This window comes from Echinops telfairi, unplaced genomic scaffold, assembly GCF_000313985.2.
Source record: "Echinops telfairi isolate 266 unplaced genomic scaffold, ASM31398v2 ScPeMD7_23;HRSCAF=83, whole genome shotgun sequence".
NCBI classification, from domain to species: Eukaryota; Metazoa; Chordata; class Mammalia; order Afrosoricida; family Tenrecidae; genus Echinops; species Echinops telfairi.
The window spans coordinates 68,139,268-68,157,078 of record NW_022103920.1 but is presented as its reverse complement, the minus strand read 5'-3'; positions in this window follow the sequence as shown (position 1 = coordinate 68,157,078).

Genomic DNA, 17,811 nt, shown 5'->3' with positions numbered 1-17,811 from the left:
CATGCCTCTAATTCCCACCAACAGTATAGCTTAGCCCATCAAGCAGCTATCTAACATGGTGCACATTTTTATTTGTTAGACTCACCGTTATGATTCTATTCCTTTTACAACTATTTCCACTGTGCAGTAAGCTCTAAATTGTCTTCAGATGATGAAAAGGCTATGGTTACTCTCTTCCAGAAAAATACAGCCTGATGGAAGGCAAGACATTGTGGGGGAGAGAGAAGGGAGCTGCATGTCCTTATGGGGAACTATGACACTAGGTAGGATATGATCCCCAGGACAGAATTCAGGATCCATAACAGACGGGTAGGCAAAGTGAAGCAGTCAAATACAGATCCAGTCTAATGGGACTACACAGCCTACGCCTTTAAATATTGAACTATTTTATACATACACTGCGAAAATCAGTAAGTTAAAAGCATGTTAAATTTGTAGGGTATATGAAGGGGTACACCCCCCAAAACAGAATTTGTTTCCCCAAAGCTATGTATTTAATTTTTTTAAAACAAAACAACCATATCACCTTCAAGGTACTCTCCATCACACTAAATACATTGTCAAATCTGTGATTCCATTCTTGGAAAACATTTTTCAAATTCATCTGTTTGGGTAGCTGACAGCACCTTCCTTGTTTATTTTTTTTTGGTCAGCTCTTCTACATTGTCAGATTGCTATCCTTTCATGTCCCTCTTCATTTGCAGAAACAAAAAGAAGTCACACCGAGTGAGGTCAGTTGAATAAGGTATGTGGGGCAAGAGAGGCATGCTGTTTTTGCCAAAAACTAGTGCACTGAGATGGCTGTGTGAGCAGGTGCATTATTGGTGGCAAAACCAGTCCCCTGTTTGCCACAAATCAGGCCTTTTTGGTTGCACATTTTTATGCAATCTTTTCAGAACCTCTAATTAGAAAGCTTTATTAACAGGTTGACCTGTAGAATGAACTCCAAATGCACTACAAGTTTACATTTTCATCTGTTCATAAATTTGACAGATGTCTAGAATTAGGTTTGTCATCAATCAACACATTTCACCTTTTTTGAAATGAGAAAATCACTCATACACTTGAGTGTTTCCCATAGCACTGCATTGTAAACTGTGTTCAACATCACAATAGTTTCAGTGGCATTTTTCCCAAGCAGGAAACAAAAGTTCACAGCTGCATGCTGTTCTCTTAAATCAATCATCATACACACAAAAAAGGTTCAATTGAAATTGATTTTACAAAAACCTCACCGAGACCAGAGAGAACCTTCCCAGTGACACCGCGGGGTGCACTAACTCAGAGAGAATCGAATTGCTTGGTCCTCGCGTTGCAGGAAAAATGCATACTGTGAAAGCTCCGCTCCTCCCAGTGCAAACTCAGGGTTTTGAGGTTACCCCCTCATAAACTCAAAGTATTTCCTCTCAACGAAATTACAGTCTAGTAATGTAAATCAGGCCTATAGTAAGGAGTTAGGTGCTATTCGTAGACATTCAACGGGGTTCATTATTTATAGCTGGAAAGAGATGTAGAATCTACGCATTGGGTGGCAGTGGAGCAGTCCTTGAAGGGTGGACGGGATTTGGAGCTCTGATAAAGGGTGAAAGCGATGGCTCAGAAATCATGGATTGTGCAGAGGTGAGTGAGGCGTTCACAGTGATTACGTAGTGTGAACACTTGAGTTAGGTTTTTAAATGACTACATTTCTGGTGTTCTTTTAGTTTCATGTAGTCTTTTCTGACTACATTTCTGGTGTTCTTTTAGCGTTGAGGTCATTAGCAGTGCAAAAAAGGATGCAAGAAGAAAAAGAAAAAAAAATCAAAAGAAAACTCCGATTTCTTGAGATTATGCTATGCAGTTAATGGTGATGGAATTTGGCAACAGGTACTGTTGAGAGTTGCACAACTATCGATGTCATTGGATTGTGCCTATAGAAGATATTGAATGGGGAATGTTGTGTTGTATTTATTCTTACCATCATAAATTTTTAAAAATTCTTTTACTGATCCCTATGATATATAAATGGCTAAGATATGTGATACATCAGATGACGAAATAACTAAAATCAAGCCAGAGAAGGAACCAGGCAAGGGGAGCCAGAGACCTGAGTGAGGAGCAAGCACATAGAGCAGGGCGGCGTTTCAGTGGAGGGAAGAGCAAGGGCAAAAGTATCGTGATAGCGAAAAACTGGGGCAAACAACATTGGAAAGATAACTTGCAGCATAGTAAAGAAACACCATCAGATCGGAACAGGTGGTCTCAGGAGGCAGCTATGATCATTGTAGAGTTTACTAGGGAACCACATTTCCTTGGGCTATTTGGGCTCAGAAGCCTGCCTGGAAAGGAGGTTATCCCATGCATAATTCGTTTCTGTCACAATCAAAGCAGCAATTCTCCTCCCACGTTTCGTCGGCTCAAGTACCCTGCAATCTAAGACAAAGGGGCCCTATACAGTGAACCCTCGTTTATCGCGGTTAATCGGTTCTAGACCCTACCGTGATAAATGAAATTCTGCGAAGTAGGATTCCTTATTTGTAAATCAAATATTTTTGTAGTTAGAGCATAGAGGACATGAAAAAACACCCTTTAGTCACCATTACACTCGTATTACCCAATTTATTAAACGAAAAAGAGAAAATACAGTAAAACATTTTGGACGTTACAATTATCATTTATTATTTATTATATTATTTATGGCATCAAGCGTGTACAGTATGAGCCAATCAGTGGCAGTAATGACAGAGCATGCGCTGTTACGCAAAAACCGCGATAGAGTGAAGCCGCGGAAGTCGAAGCGCGAAGTGGCGAGAGTTCACTATACTTCTTGAGCATATTCTCTGGAAGGACAGAAGTGTCGGACGGAATGTAAATGTGGATGGTTCAGAGGTAATCCTGGCACTCCATCGAGACTGTGAGAGGACAGGGAAGCGCTCATCCTTGCGCTTGGTGACACTGTGGGCACCTGCTCGTGTCCACAATGGTAACTCTCTGGGCTGCTTCCACATCTCAGGAGCCTGCTCTTGCTGATAGGAGTGTCCTCGCGTCCCAGATCTCAAGGATGCCAGCAATATCCATCCCCAGTGTCCATCTTGTCATCACCAGGTCCTCCTCGAACTGGTCCTCATTCAGGAGAGAACCCGATTCAGTGAGGCCTTAGGGTGGTCAGCTTCACTGGGTCCTGAATCAGCTTGTGATGGGGTTCACTTAGAGGGTAAGCAAAATCAGGGATCGGGGATTGTATAAACTGTTCGCTTGTCTGACACAAGAGGAAAAAGAGGAAGGATAAATGAAGACATACACTTGCTATTTAAGATAGCAAACTGAGCATATCCCCTATCTCATCTCAGCCCCCAAACACTATCCTAGTTTATGCTAATGTAACAATCTGTCTCTTTACACCAAAGAATATAACCTTGAATTAAAATTGGGCAACTTCTGAATCTCCCAAAGTTAGCTTGTTTTACTGATTCTTTTAAGATACAGTAAAAGCTACAAGTAGCGTAACTACTCTAAGACCTTAAAAAACAAAAACAAAACATCGTTTTCCCGGAACGGAAGGGGCTAGCACTGGAGCCGCCTCATTGCAAGTGGCTGTCCTCGGCGCCCTTGCCCCCTAGCCCCGTGCTCCTCAGGACTTGTCTGGGATGGAAATGAACTTCCAGCGCCTTCAAGAAGGCCACTGCCGCAATCAGCGGCAGCACAGAACCACCTCAGGCCGCAAGGACTAAGAAATATCTCCCAGCTTCTTGTCCTTCCACAAAAATTGAGCCTCTGATTATTGATGCTTGCCCTTCCACAAAAATCGTCCTTATTTGAGACCGAATGGCTGCTGGAAAGACCTGGTAAAAATAACCTGATGGGATTCATTTGCTGCGTCAAGAAGAATGGTGACTATTTCATTCATCCGCAAAACATTCTAATTCTTTAGAATGTCTCTCCCAGAATGCAGTGAGCGCCATCTTCGTCTGTAATTCCTAATAGGACAACGCAGAGATCCTGCGGACTTAGAGATGCAACTAATGGTCACATCCTCGTGAGCATCAGACTGAATTTCAAGACATGCATTTTTAATTACAACAAATATTTAACCGAAAAAATTTAAAGTAGACTAACTTCAATTGCCAAGGTGCAAAAATATCATGGGCTAATACAACTCTTTCCATAATGTGGCATAGAATAACAAACGCATTAGCACCTGCAGTATTTTTTTTAAAGTTAGCAATTATCTTTTTTGCCTAAGCAAATATTCCTAATTGGATTATTAATTTCAAAGATCAAATATTTTATCATCCAAATTGTTCTTATTTATTGCCCTCAAATGTGTAGCTCAGAGCTTTGCTAAACCATCTCTATGTATCAATTAAACATTTATTGTTATATACTTCAAAAAGCTCTATAAAATTTTTATATGCTTGAAAATATGTGTTAATATGAACCAGCACTGGAATAATATCAATAGAGGGAATAAAATGTCAAATTAAAAAGTTCATTATACAAAGTAAGGCAATATATATATATATATATTCCCCCTGTCACGTGGGGACAGGACAAGCTTGGAAAAAACAGTAGAGCAAGATACTAATAAATTTTACAATATCAAATTTTAGTTTTTGTAAAGGAAACAATTCTTAGATGTTCCAGTAGCAACATCACAAAATTAAAATGTAAGAAACTAAGAAAATATCTAAATTAGGTATAAAACCCAAAGTATAGAAATACAGAATATATATAAAAAACCTCAACTTGTCCAACACAAAATGAGCAAGTAATAAATATAAGCAACTCTCAGGCAAGAAGAAAATTTATAAATGTACCTTCACCTATTTAAAAAGCAGAGCATAGAAATAAAAGAAAATTAGAAACTAAAGATTTAATTTTCACCAATCAACTTAAATTGTATTGTAACACCAAGATTTGATAAGCATGTGGAAAACTAGAGACACTTATGTATGCTGTTGACATCACAAACTGGTACAATCACATTGAAGCGCTACTGTCCGAATTTGCCTGAGCATCAGTCAATTCCTTGAATTGAATAAATGAATCTATTCCAGAAAAGCATTTATACACACTCACAAGAAGATATCTTCAAAGATATTAGGTCAAGAATTATGCAAAAAATTATCGTCAGTGATACACTTTTTCTCCAGGAGCTTATTAGGTATTAAGCAGGAAAACCGTTTTAGGTCAAGTAATTTGAAGAAACTTCAAGTTAAATGAAACTGATCAGTCTTTGTTACTCGCTTTAAATAGGTTCCCCTGCATTCTGAGTCCCCCAAGGCCAACGGCAGGCAGGACGTTCCCAAAGTATTTCTTATAATCCCCAAATGGACACACACAAGGCACTGGTTGCTGCTGGCATGGGCTCTGTCGTGGGGGTGTCCTCGTTCGGGGTGAAAGAACAGCTAGGGGTGGACCTTCCTCCAGCAAAGGGGACAGGGGAGAGCAGAAAGAGGACGGAATGGTCTGTTAGGCCAGGCGATGGGAGGCTGAGGAGAGACGTTCCCAAAACGTAGAGGACAGAGCGTGTGTGTGGCTTTTGTCCTTTGTTGCTTCCTTTGTAGGTTGTTTGGTGGCTGTCGGTGTGTAATATGGAGATGAGTATGTATTTGCAATTGGGAGTGAGTCCATGGAGGAGAATTTGAAAATACAAACATACCAAAGAAAGAGATGGAAAAAAGATGCATCTTTGAGAGAGGACAGGATTAGCCTTTCTAGGAGGGGCAAGTCTGCAATTGGTGAAATGATATAGAATATGGAGCCAGATAAACCAATAAGTGAGAGAGGCAGATAATAACTCTAAAGCTGCCTTCTTCTCTCCGTTCAGTAGGAGGGAGGAGCCTTGGTGGCATAGGTTGGACCACTATCCTCAAGGTTAGCTTAGCAGTAGGACCCACCAATTGCTTCCTAGGAGAAAGGTGAAGCCGTTTGCTACCTTCAAGATTCCCACCTCGAACACCTAGGAGTAGTTCTACACTGTCCTATGGGGTTTCTGAGTAAGCATCCACTTCATGGCAGTGTGAAGATGACCTTCACAAATGATCATGTCCTGGACTACAAGTTGCAAGGTTGGCTGTTCAAACCCATGCAGAAGCTTGTGGGAAGCCAGGCCTGATGATCTGATTCTGATACTACCCAAGGGCAACTAACAACAACAAAGATGACCGTCTGTGAGAGACGGGCTCTCCTGTGAGTGCCAAAGGTTGAGGTGAGGAGGGAGATTTGATACAAGCAGTGAACGTGTAAAAGCACATCGATGCTTTTCGTGATTCTTTCATCTCTTTGGCGACCGTCCAATTGATTCTGGCTCAGGGTGATCCCAGAGTGCAGACTAGAACTGCTTCATCACGTTTTCAAGGTTGTGAACTTCCACAAGCAAAAGCCAGGCTTATTGAAGCCTCTAGGTTAAAAAAAAAAAAAAAAAAAAAGCCAGGCAGCATATGTCAGTACTAAGCGTTTCCACCAGAGAGCAGCATGTCCTCAGTTTTGAAAGGCGTATTGGCGCTTGGTTTCCTTCCCTGGTCCATCAGAATCGCTGCTCAATACAAACGCGTTGCGTTGTGTCTGGGAATGCGAATATGCACCTAACACATCCCTCCCCTGTGCAGGAAGCGAGGAGGCTCGATGGGACACCTGGGCACCGTTGGCAAGAACACGCGTTTCATGTGGCATCGTGCAGGTTCCCTGACAATGGGGACAGTGGAGAAGCCCTTGGAGATCCTGTGATTTCATTTCACATAAGCAGAATTACCTTTTAGTAAACATTGTTTTCTTTTTTTAAAAAAGCACCTATCGTCCTCTCTTCTTTAAATAGATACTCACCAAAACAACATGAACTACTTATGTGAAATTGTGTAGATGAGGGTTGCTATTATCAAGATTAAGACATATTTCTATGATTTCTTGGGGATCTTGCTTCTGAAATAATACAATCTTAAAATGTCTTAATCTTTACTAAGCACAAAAGAGGGCAAACCCTAGACTTCATATGAAAAACACCACTAAAAGAGGATATTCATTATCTAAGCACTCAGTTTTGTGGCCTTCTTTATACAAATGTACAAAAGGAATTACTCATGTCACAGTGGGCACATTTTACAAATCTGTAGAAATTGTTTTAATCCCACAAAATCAATGTGGTGAAAAGAAGAAAGTCTTATTGATTGCCTGGTCTACTTGGACATTTTGTATTTTAAGTAATTGTGACTTAATGAAACATCAAAGCAGCTTAAGAGTAAAAGTGTCTGGTTTATTTTACCCTCATTAACTCTCAACCAGGTTTGCTTTGTTAAGTTTTGGTTTTGTTTCAAATTCTCTTAAGCTTGAGCTGTTTTGTCAGAGTAAATGATCACCCTCGAAATAGAAGGCTTCCCATCAAATGATTGGCATCCACCCAACACTAATAACCCGAGAATTCAGCTGTGCACAAAGACAATCTGACGTGTCCAAGAATGAACGACTTCTTCCACAGTGAATTCTGCCTCTAATCAAAAGAAACGGGGAAGGGATGGCTGGGTCATTCGTTTGATATCAAGTGATACAGACCCTCCCTTGTTTTCCCCTTTGCCTGCTCCAGGAATGAATTTAGAAATTTAACGCAAAGCATCCTGGTCCTAGCTCATTATGACTCTGTGAAGTCCCACCATTTAGGAAATGTTTCTCCATTTCCGTGGAGATGAAGCCGGGAAGTCAGGCAGAGCTTTAATCAGATATCTCCCTGCCGGGTTAGAAAGGCCTCCCTCCCCTCCTGCATGTGGCTGTAATTTAGTTCCCCTCCACCCCAACCCTTAAAAGGAGCCTGAAGCCATGTCAGGGCCTAGCCATGGTGGCTGCTGTCCACTTAAATCCTGAAGTTGACCAAGTACATTGATATTGTCATTGACAATTGACTCTTGCAGTTTTTGTCTGCTAAACAGAGAGGGATTTTGTCACTGGTACACTATCAAAATTACATGAAGGACTCACCTATTATTAAGAGATGCCATGTCATTGGTGTTAACATTTATAATGTAATGCTAGCGAGGGGCCTTCCCTGTCCCTGGCAAGGAGAACTATCAGCAGGCTGGGCGGCAGGGAGGGAGGATTAGCCTGTTCCTGGGGCAGTCTTCTGTGCTGTCATTCTGCTCGCTTCCACGGCTTTTCACTCCCCTCGCTTCCCTGCCCTGTGCTCTTTGTCTCCTCGTGTTCTCTCTCTCTCTCTCTCATTAAAGACAGCCTTCTAAATGTTCCACACACCTTTAGTTCCACAGGCTGGAGGAGCCCTTTAGTGTCAGTGTCACAGATGTGATTTGCATCAGGTGGAGATTGAGAGACCTGAGCAATGAGAAGCACGGGTGAATCAGGTAGTTCTTGGGCTCAGATGGGCATCAATGCCCTGCAGGGTAGGTGTGCTAGTCTGGGTAAACTGAAGAAAAAAATCCAGAAACACTCATATGTGTATAGGAAAGAGTTTTATATACAAGAGCAATTGAATATTGCGAAAACATCCCACCCCAGCCAGATCAAGTGCATAAGTCTGATATTAACTCATATGTCCGTTACCAGTCTATAAAGTCCTCTCCACACTCATGAAACACATGCAATACTCTGAATGCAGGAATGATCAGAGGTCAGTGGGTGGAGGGTCTTGTGGATCCAGTGGCATAAGCATCTCAGCACTGGCGGGGGTCTCCACATGGCTTCTCTAACTCTCAGGGCTCTGGCTGCATGAGGGTAGCTTCATGTGGCTGCTCGTCAGAAATGTCTCACAGGGAGTGAGTGAGTGTCCCACCTCAAATGATCTATTTATCTCCTTAGCACCTCCAAAGGAGGTCATCAAGCTGCCACCTGATTGACAGGTTAAACTCTACCACTTCACTGTTAATCCTCTCCAATTGACACCAGATGATGTAAGTACCACAGTGGGCTACCTCTCCTCCCAGGGCTGATATTGGATATCCACCTAAGCTTTCCTTTTCAATTGAGAAGTTGGTAATACCAGTCAAATGCAGGACTGTATGCGTGCTAAATAAACTTTGATTTCTCATCATTAAGTTATAACAACCCCCATGTACTTTTGTCACAGCAAATGACTGTGAATGGTGTAGCCAAAGAGAAGCCATTGCCTATCCACCACCTCCACTCTATCAAACCTGGCCTCCTCGGGGTCTTGGTCTTCCCCTTGACTGGTGATCTACTGCTCACTTAAAAGAAAATGAAGAGAAGCAACCCCAAGCCAGTTAGTGTAGCATTGATTCTGACTCCTCGCAGCCCTGTGCCTGTCCAACTGCCACTGTGTTCCATGGGGTTTTCATGGCTAGAGCCTGTCAGAGGCCAATGGAAGACCTTCATTCCGAGGTGCCTCTGGATGGTACCAACCTTTCAGCTAGTAGTCGCCCATGTAACTATTTGTGCTCCTTGATGACTCCTGGTAAGGGATCACTTAGGGAGGCTGGCCACTGAAAAGGGAGCATCAAGAAGGAGAAACAAGAAAGTCCCAGGTGCAACCTTTTGTGCCTGATTTGTGGAAGGCTGCTTACCTGTTGTGATGGTTAAGGTTATGTGTCAACTTGACTGAGCCATGATTCTGAATGATTTAGCAGTTCAGACATGGTGTAGCTTGGCAGTTACATAGTGATGTATTTGATAGATAATAATATAGTTTGCCAGCTAAGTAATAATGGAATTACCACCATGATGTGGTCTGATGGGATCAGCCAAATTAGCTCTAAGGGGATTTCCCTTGGGGGCTTGGCCTGCAGTCAATATATGTGGACATTCTGGCAAAACTACTCATTTGTTCTGAATTTTGCATCCAGTTCATCCTTGTGTGACTTCTGGATCATCTGCCTCTGAGAAACGACCTGTGAGAACACCTAAATAGAGGTCATGGTCTCAGATTAAGTTACCGACATAGGCTGGTCCAAATATTTGCTTGAACTTAAAAGCTGGGTCTAAGAAAGATGGTTACTAAAGCTATTAAAACCCTGACAATTCTCAGTGGTTGTCCTCTTGTGCCTTATGGAGCAGAGACGATGTTTTACAGAGCTCCTCGTAGAAAAGAGTGATGAGACTGGACGCGGAACTCTGCCACACTTCTGGTTCCATTCTATCTGAGTCTCAACCTTTACTTTCTTCTGATGATCAAAGAGTTCTTGGTTTCTGAGATACCCCTGTATTTAACAACAAATTCACTTTCTTTTCCCTGAATCTAAGTTTCTTCTCTCAACGAAGACTCCTAATAAACACAAGACTGTAGAAACAGAAAGAAAACGGAGGTTGCCAGGGTAGGCAGGGTGAGATCTACATATGAGCACCTGACGTGGACTGTATAGGGATTGGGCAGCCTGGAGAACTTCACTCCTGGGACATGAGACAGTGGTACATAGGGTTGTGAAGACTCCTGTAAACGTTTATGGGAGCAAATCGCCTCACTTTCCTCCCACAGAGTGGATTTGAACTGCCAACTTCATTATTAGCAACTCATTGCTAACATTACCAGGGATCTTTGGAAACTTACAGTAGTTCTTAAAATACAAGGCAGTTCCTGGATAATACAAATGGTTAATGTGCTCAGCTACTAACTGAAAGGTTGAAAGTTCAAATCTATCCAGAGATGCCTTCAAAACAAGACCTGGTGAGCTACTTCTGACAAATCTCCACTAAAAATCCTATTGAGCACGGTTGTGATCTGACACTCATGGAATTGTCATGTGGTGGTACGAACTCAGAGACGCATTTGGTTGTTGTTTTAAACTGGGAACCCGGGAAAATACGGAAAGGGGTGGTAATGCCAGGGAAGGGAGCCTTGGGTAAAGATTTGATCCCTTGATACCACAGACACATTCACAATTCTCGACGACGACGAGGAAGCATCGTCTCAGGAGAGGGCTGATGAGAGGGAAAACCAACTTCTGACAACAAACGCCCGCTGCATGCAAGAAAATGCACCAGGAGTGCACAACTGCCTGCAAATCGCCTTGGTTTTCATGGGAACATCCAAAAGTAGTTATTGGCTGTAAATGGTCGTAAGAAAAGAAGTTCAAAGAGAAACCATGTCGGAGGGGAGAGGGCTTTAATGGAGAGGGAAGTGTAAGGCCCCACAAAGCTGCTGAAACCGGCATTGGTGTTTTGTACCCGCTTGCCAGCTCTCGTTACAGCCTAGGCTGGCTTCTGGCTGCCTTCGTTTTGGTCCAGGCAGCTCACAGGAGGTTTTGGGTGACGTCATCCCAGAGGTCTTCTCCAGCTCTAGATGTTGTGATCTTTAATATTATGGCTATCTTGCCACCCGGCTCCCATGACAATGGACAGATTGAGAAGCCCTCTGGCATAGTTCTACTCTGGTCAATAAGGTCACTTTGAGTAGGAATCAATTTTATGGCAGTGAGTTAGGCCTTTGGTTTTTATATTGACAGAACATCCTATAAAACTAGTATGGAAACACTCCCTTAAAGAATTAGTTCGTAAACGAGAGAACAAGCGAAGCTGAGGGTAAAGCTGCGAGTCATCCTGGGGAGAAATCTTCACACTAGATAAACAATTCCACAGAAGCACCTGTGAATATTCCCAGAAAGAACTAGAGACAGCCCTGTAAAGCCCAGCACAAATCCACCAGCACTTCTAGAGAGAGAAACACATTTCCCAGTGATAGAAAATGTGTTGATAATATAGCACTTTAAAAAATAAAAGTAAGAAAAGAAATTTCTATATTTGTGGAAATACGTTTAAGATAAACAAATATGCCTGGAATTGACACATCCAAATTTCTTTGTCCTAAATTCTTATTTATGTTCCTTTTGTTGGCTGAAATCATAGCAATCCTAACAAAAGTTACTAAGTTATTGGATTCCTTATAGTGAAAACATGGTCATAAATTGCACTTCCAATAGCCTTCAATTATCTGCATAGTTTTATCATTCATCTGGAATTTTAAAAAACTTAGTTCTGCCCTGGAACAGTAATAAAACAAAAGAGAAGCCAGGTGTGGTAGCTCCTCTTTGAACTCTGTGGATGTAAGAGAATCTAACCTAGAGGATAAACCAAATAAGGGGTAAACGTCTCTCTTGTTACTCTAAGTCCAGAGGTAGACAGTTCAGGGGTAGCCCAATGAGTCTACAATGGCCTTGGGGGTCTCAACTCCTTTCCTTTACTCTGTATCCTTAGCAGACAACTTTCGTTTACATAGTTCACCCATGGACACAAGATAGATGCTGCAACGTCAACTCACTCTGCATTTCAGGTAAGGTAAAAAAACAATTGCAAAAGGAAAAGAGGAGAGAAACAAAGAAAGAAAGAAAAACAACCCTTTTCATTCCCACTGAAAACATCTATGTAATATATTACATACATATATATATATATATATATATTGCCTACAGTACATACACACATTACATTATACACATACACACATTACTATATATATAACCTACAGTACATACACACATTACATTATACACATACACACATTACTATATATATATATATATTACCTACAGTACATACACACATTACGTTGTCAAATCTATGACTCCTTTTGATCCATGTTCAGCTAGAAAATAGTCTGGGCAGTATAACATTTGGCAATGGGATTTAGTGTTCTCTTAAAGACAATCAGAAACTAGGGAAGATGGGATACCTGGTAGAAAATTCCATAACTTTTCTACTTGTAAGTTATTGTCAATCGTTCTATTTGCCTCCCAGTGTTTCTCTTAGAGCTCTAAAAAGTCCTTGATTAGTATAGTGGATTCATTGAGAATAGTCTGGTTGTGAGCAAATTAAACGGACTGACTACCAGGTTAAAAAATAAGAGAGGATGGTGGTGAGTGTTTGGAACTGTACACTGGCATTTCACTAAGATGAAGAAAAGTACTAAGAAGCTGCTCTAAGAAAAGGAAGTGGGGATGTTCTCGGGGCATCTCGGACTTTTCCTCCACAAATCTGCCAATAACAGTTACAGAGCACATTGTATAGCTCACAAAATGACACTCTAAACTTGCAAGGTGGTAACTGCCAGCTCATGTCACAGCTGGGTTTTTATGAGGTCATTGACTCATTCTATGAGGCTGGCAGTTTCTGAGTGATAGGCCATACGACAGTGTCCATTAATCCCTTGGGGACTATCCCATTGCCTTGTCACTTTTGTTGTGAAGGGAATTTAAAGGCAATATGTTTACTCTGACACTAGACTCGTATATTGACCTTCAGTAAACTCACAGATGGCGGTGCAGAGGAGTAAAGGGAAGAAAAAAAGAAAATCATATAGATTACACATCTCTCTTTCTGTACTGAGAAGTCTCTGGCTCATCCACTAATGGGAGTCAATTTATAGGGTTGCTATGAGTTGACACCGATGCAATGGCACTGAATTGATTGGGGTTTTAATTACCAGATACTCAGAAGGCACCCTTATGGTTTGAGGCTAGGTTGGGTTCAGGATTGGGCACAAGTGGTGTTGCTTGAACCATTGAGCACTGAGCAAGTCAGACCTGGTGAGGAGAAATTCACACAAGTGAGCACATAATATGCATAGTATCTTATCTCTGTCACTGTGCCCATCTTATTCATAAACCTCCTAACTATGTGCCCTTCAAGCTAATAAGGAAAATAATTGATTTAATAGGCCAGCCTACCTATTTTATTCCTAATAGCATCTTGTACAGGGAAAGCCATCTGATAAGCTTCCATGAGATACAATCATTTTCATATTCTCTGATCATTCTGGGTAATCCATCCACAACAGCCCCTCGCTCCTTTTCCTAACCTCCTTGTCACCAGTACACTCACTAATCTTGCTCTTCCTAAGACCAATTCCTCTTGCCTATACATTATCATAAGAAAAAAATTGCCATAAGGAGGCGTAACGGCACTGTCAGGTAAGTGCTGGATTGCTAACCCCAAGGCTGACCATTCAAACTCATCAGCTGTTGTGTGGGATAAAGATGATGTTACCTGCTTCTCTAAAGATTTACAGCACCAGAAACCCAATAAAAGGTCATTATGCATCAGAATCAACTTGATGGCAATGAATTAAAAACTAGCATAAATCTTAATTTCCAAATGTTTTATACACAAAGGAAACAATGAAGCATTATGCTTGGTGTGTGGACCACGGAGAGGCTCACTTTCTCTCTGGTCCTTCAGGGTCCCTCCTACATGAAGCTGGAGCTCTGCAGACCCTGTCCAGCTCCTCTCAGCACTTCCCATCACCCATCTGTGGACCAGGTTTACGCTTTGTTCTGTTTGACATTTGTCAAGAGCTCGTGCATAAGTACAGATTGGGGAACCCAGGGCAATGTGAATGATAGGAACATGTGTCACCAGATTGTGCAAATCACAAGGGTTCTGGACTTGGTTTTGGGATGGACTGTTCATAGTCACGCCCAACTGTAATGCAAGAACTAGAAGAGAGCATTGGCCACTTATGAGTAACTACGGCTCAATGCCCGCTGTTAGGTACTCATGAGATTTATTACAAACCTGGTGGCCCATTCTGAAAGGAGGAGTTACCTGAATTAAAAAAATAAAAAAGCGCATGGTTTTGAACCGAAACTCTAGAGACATCCACTGAAGCTTTCCGTTGCGCATCCTGGTCTCCATATAGCACCTTTGAAAGTACTGGGTAATAAGGCCGAGGAAAGAACAATGTGCACATCGCTACAGAAGACTGAAAAATGCTTCTCTTCTTCTGTTAGATTTTCTGGGTAACCAAAAGTAATAGATTCGCAATTCTCTCCCTCTCCAGTCTTGCTGTGGTTCGCTGTGGATAGAATATACTTCTATGTCCCATAGAACTTGGGCTTCGCCATGTGGTTTACCTGATAGAGTATGATTAGATATGACCGTATTCCAGTTCATGAAAGAGACCTTATGCAGTATTGTGTATTTCCATGACTCTCTTACGTTTCTGCCATCCACACAAGAATATTAAATCCCAAAGGTGACACTCCTTTAATATGTACCCTGGGTGGGATGGGCCAAGGAGCCCACCTGAACACTGCTACCTGGACTAGGGCAGTAGTGACAAGTGCAGTGCAAGTGGAGGAGGGAAAAAAAGCCACTGGGATCCTTGAAGGCTATTTGCTACATGGCAAATACCCAATGAAAGCAGACTAATACTCAATACTCACATACCAAATAAATAGGTCAGATACAACATATTTCAATAAATGTGATATGATCTGTCCTCAGAATCTACATGGAATCGCCAACCAGGCACCAGGCCTCCTTCTTTATGTAGGAGATGTATGATCCCAACTTGGCCTTTAATTAAAAATACCTCCGAATAATCCAGCCATAGGTGCCCTGGTAGCATAGTAGGTTATGCATTGGACTGCTGACAGTAAGGTTAGCTGTTTGAACCCACCAGCCACTTCTTGGGAGAAAGATGGGGTTTCCTACTCCTTCAAAGACTTTTTGCCTTTGAAAACCATAGGCAATGGTTCTATGCAGCCCGACAGGGTCACTATGAATTGGAATACACTCGATGGCAGTGATTTTGCTTTTTTTTGCTTGACTCCAGATCATTAAAGCCGCAGAAATGCCATCATATCAAAACCCCCAAATTTGTTATGTTTTCTGCTATTGAACCAAAACCCTTTTCTCTCAGGCCCATCATCTTGATATCAGCGTCGTAATGAACCCAGAGACTACATGTTCCTGGTAGCTTACCCAGAAATGCTTTCCCATGCAAGGGAACTCATTTCTCAGCTGCTCTGAGTGTAAGCGGCTAATGGCTCAGGGAACTCCAAACAGCTCTGGAAAGTTTCCTGTTTGCTCTCACTTCCTGGGAGTACCTGCACCCAGCCTTCTCTGTTACTATTGTTAGTGGCACCGAGGCCCTCCTGACCCGCAGTGATCCCAGGTCCAGCAGAACAACCTTGCCCGTCATGTGCCATCCTCACAAGTGTTCTTGCGTTTGAGCGCTTTGGTCCAGTCGTGGTTTGCTGGGCTTTCCACTTTTCCGCTGCCCCTCACAGTAGCCAGCATGCAGTCTCCCTCCGTCCAGGAGCGGTCTCTCCTGAAAGCATGTCCAAAGGATGCCAGATAAAGTCTCACCGTCCTTGCTTTTAAGGAGCATCTGGCTGTACTTCTAATACAGACTGGTTCTTTTGACAGTCCATGACTATTCTTGAATCTTCTTCACCAGCACCCCGATTCAAACACATCGATTCTTCTTCGGTCTTCCTTATCCAGCTTTCCCTGTCCAACTTCCACATACACATGAGGCCATTGGAAATACCATGACTTGGGTCAGATGTAACTTAGTCTTCAAATATTTGCTTGTCAACAACGCCTTAAGAGATTTTGGGCAATAGATTTACCCAATATAATGTGTCGTTTGATCTTTTAATTGCTGCTTCCATGGACACTGATTGTAGATACGAAGATGACAAAATCATTGACAACCTCAATCTTTTCTCTATTTATCACAATGTTACTCATTGGTCCAGCTGTGAGGATTTTGGCTTTCTTTACCTTGAGATTGATACTCTATGTGATCCTATTTCTTTCCTTCACAATTTTAATACCCACATATGCGATGCACACACACACACACACACACACACACACACACACACGCCTTAATGATGTTACTTCAATGTAACTCAATCTGTCCCCAGCAGGACTGTTGAAACCAGATTGCGTTGTTTTGTGTTGGGGTGTGCTGAATGACAACCAGTTGAGGCTAAGGAAATGATACGATCCCAATCGATAGGGGATCGCCTTGCACTTTAGTTGTTCAAACTTATTTCAGCCGTAGTAGCAGTCTGCCCTGGACTTGCTTCTTGAGTAAGACAAGCTGAGTTCACTTAAGGCACTTACCCAATGTCTCCTGTCCTTACCCTCATTTGCTATTGTGGCATGTTTGGGAAACCAATACTGGTATGTTGCTATTAACAAAATTTAGATTTCCACTGGGTTTTCCACCGATGTCCTTTTCCTGTTCCAAGGTCCACTCAGTGTCCTGCACAGCACTGAGTTGCTATATGTCCTTAGTCTCCTCCAGTCTGGGAGTTTCCTACTTTTTGCTCGGTTTTCTGTTTTGTTTCATCTCATGATCTTGTCAGTTGTACATGCACTGGTAAGGCATTTTGTAGAATTCCCCTCATTTTGAGTTTGTCTATTTTTTTTCTCATAGTAAGACTTAGATTATGAATTTTGAGGGAAGAATATAATACGTGTTACCCTTCTCAGTACATCATATCGAAGGTAGCATGCTTTCAACATGACTTCTCACTGATCATGTTAACCTATTGACCCGAACAAGGTAGTATTTACCAGATTAGTTAATTCCCCTGTTAGTTATTCCCCTATAACATTACCGTACCCCTAGCCCCCACCATTTCTTTTCTTTGTTGTTTGGGAACAAGTAACTAAACCCGCACTCCATAAGAAAATAAATAAATAAATAAATTTTAACTAATTACTAATAAATAAGTATAGATATATAAATATTAAATGCGGAAATAAAATTTGAGATGGTGGAAGATGAGTATGTATGTTTTCTAACTTCTTGGCTTAATTTCAAATTGATAAGTTTGTCTACTACCTCATTTTTACCTGATGGCCCAAACTCTAAGGAGCCCTGGTGGCACTGTTGGGTAAGCACTGGACTGCTTGCTAACCATGAGGTCGACAGTTCAAACTGACTAGCTGCTTCTCAGGAGACTGCTGAGACTGTCTGCTCTCATAGAGATTTACAAAGCCTCTGAAACCCTGTTTATGCTTGATATGAATCAAAATTGCTGAGGTAGCAGTGGGATTATGTGAGGTTTGGCCCAATTTCTCTCTGCACTGGACCAATGTTTCCCTGAAACCCCTCCCCCCACATTGACACACAGACGCAAC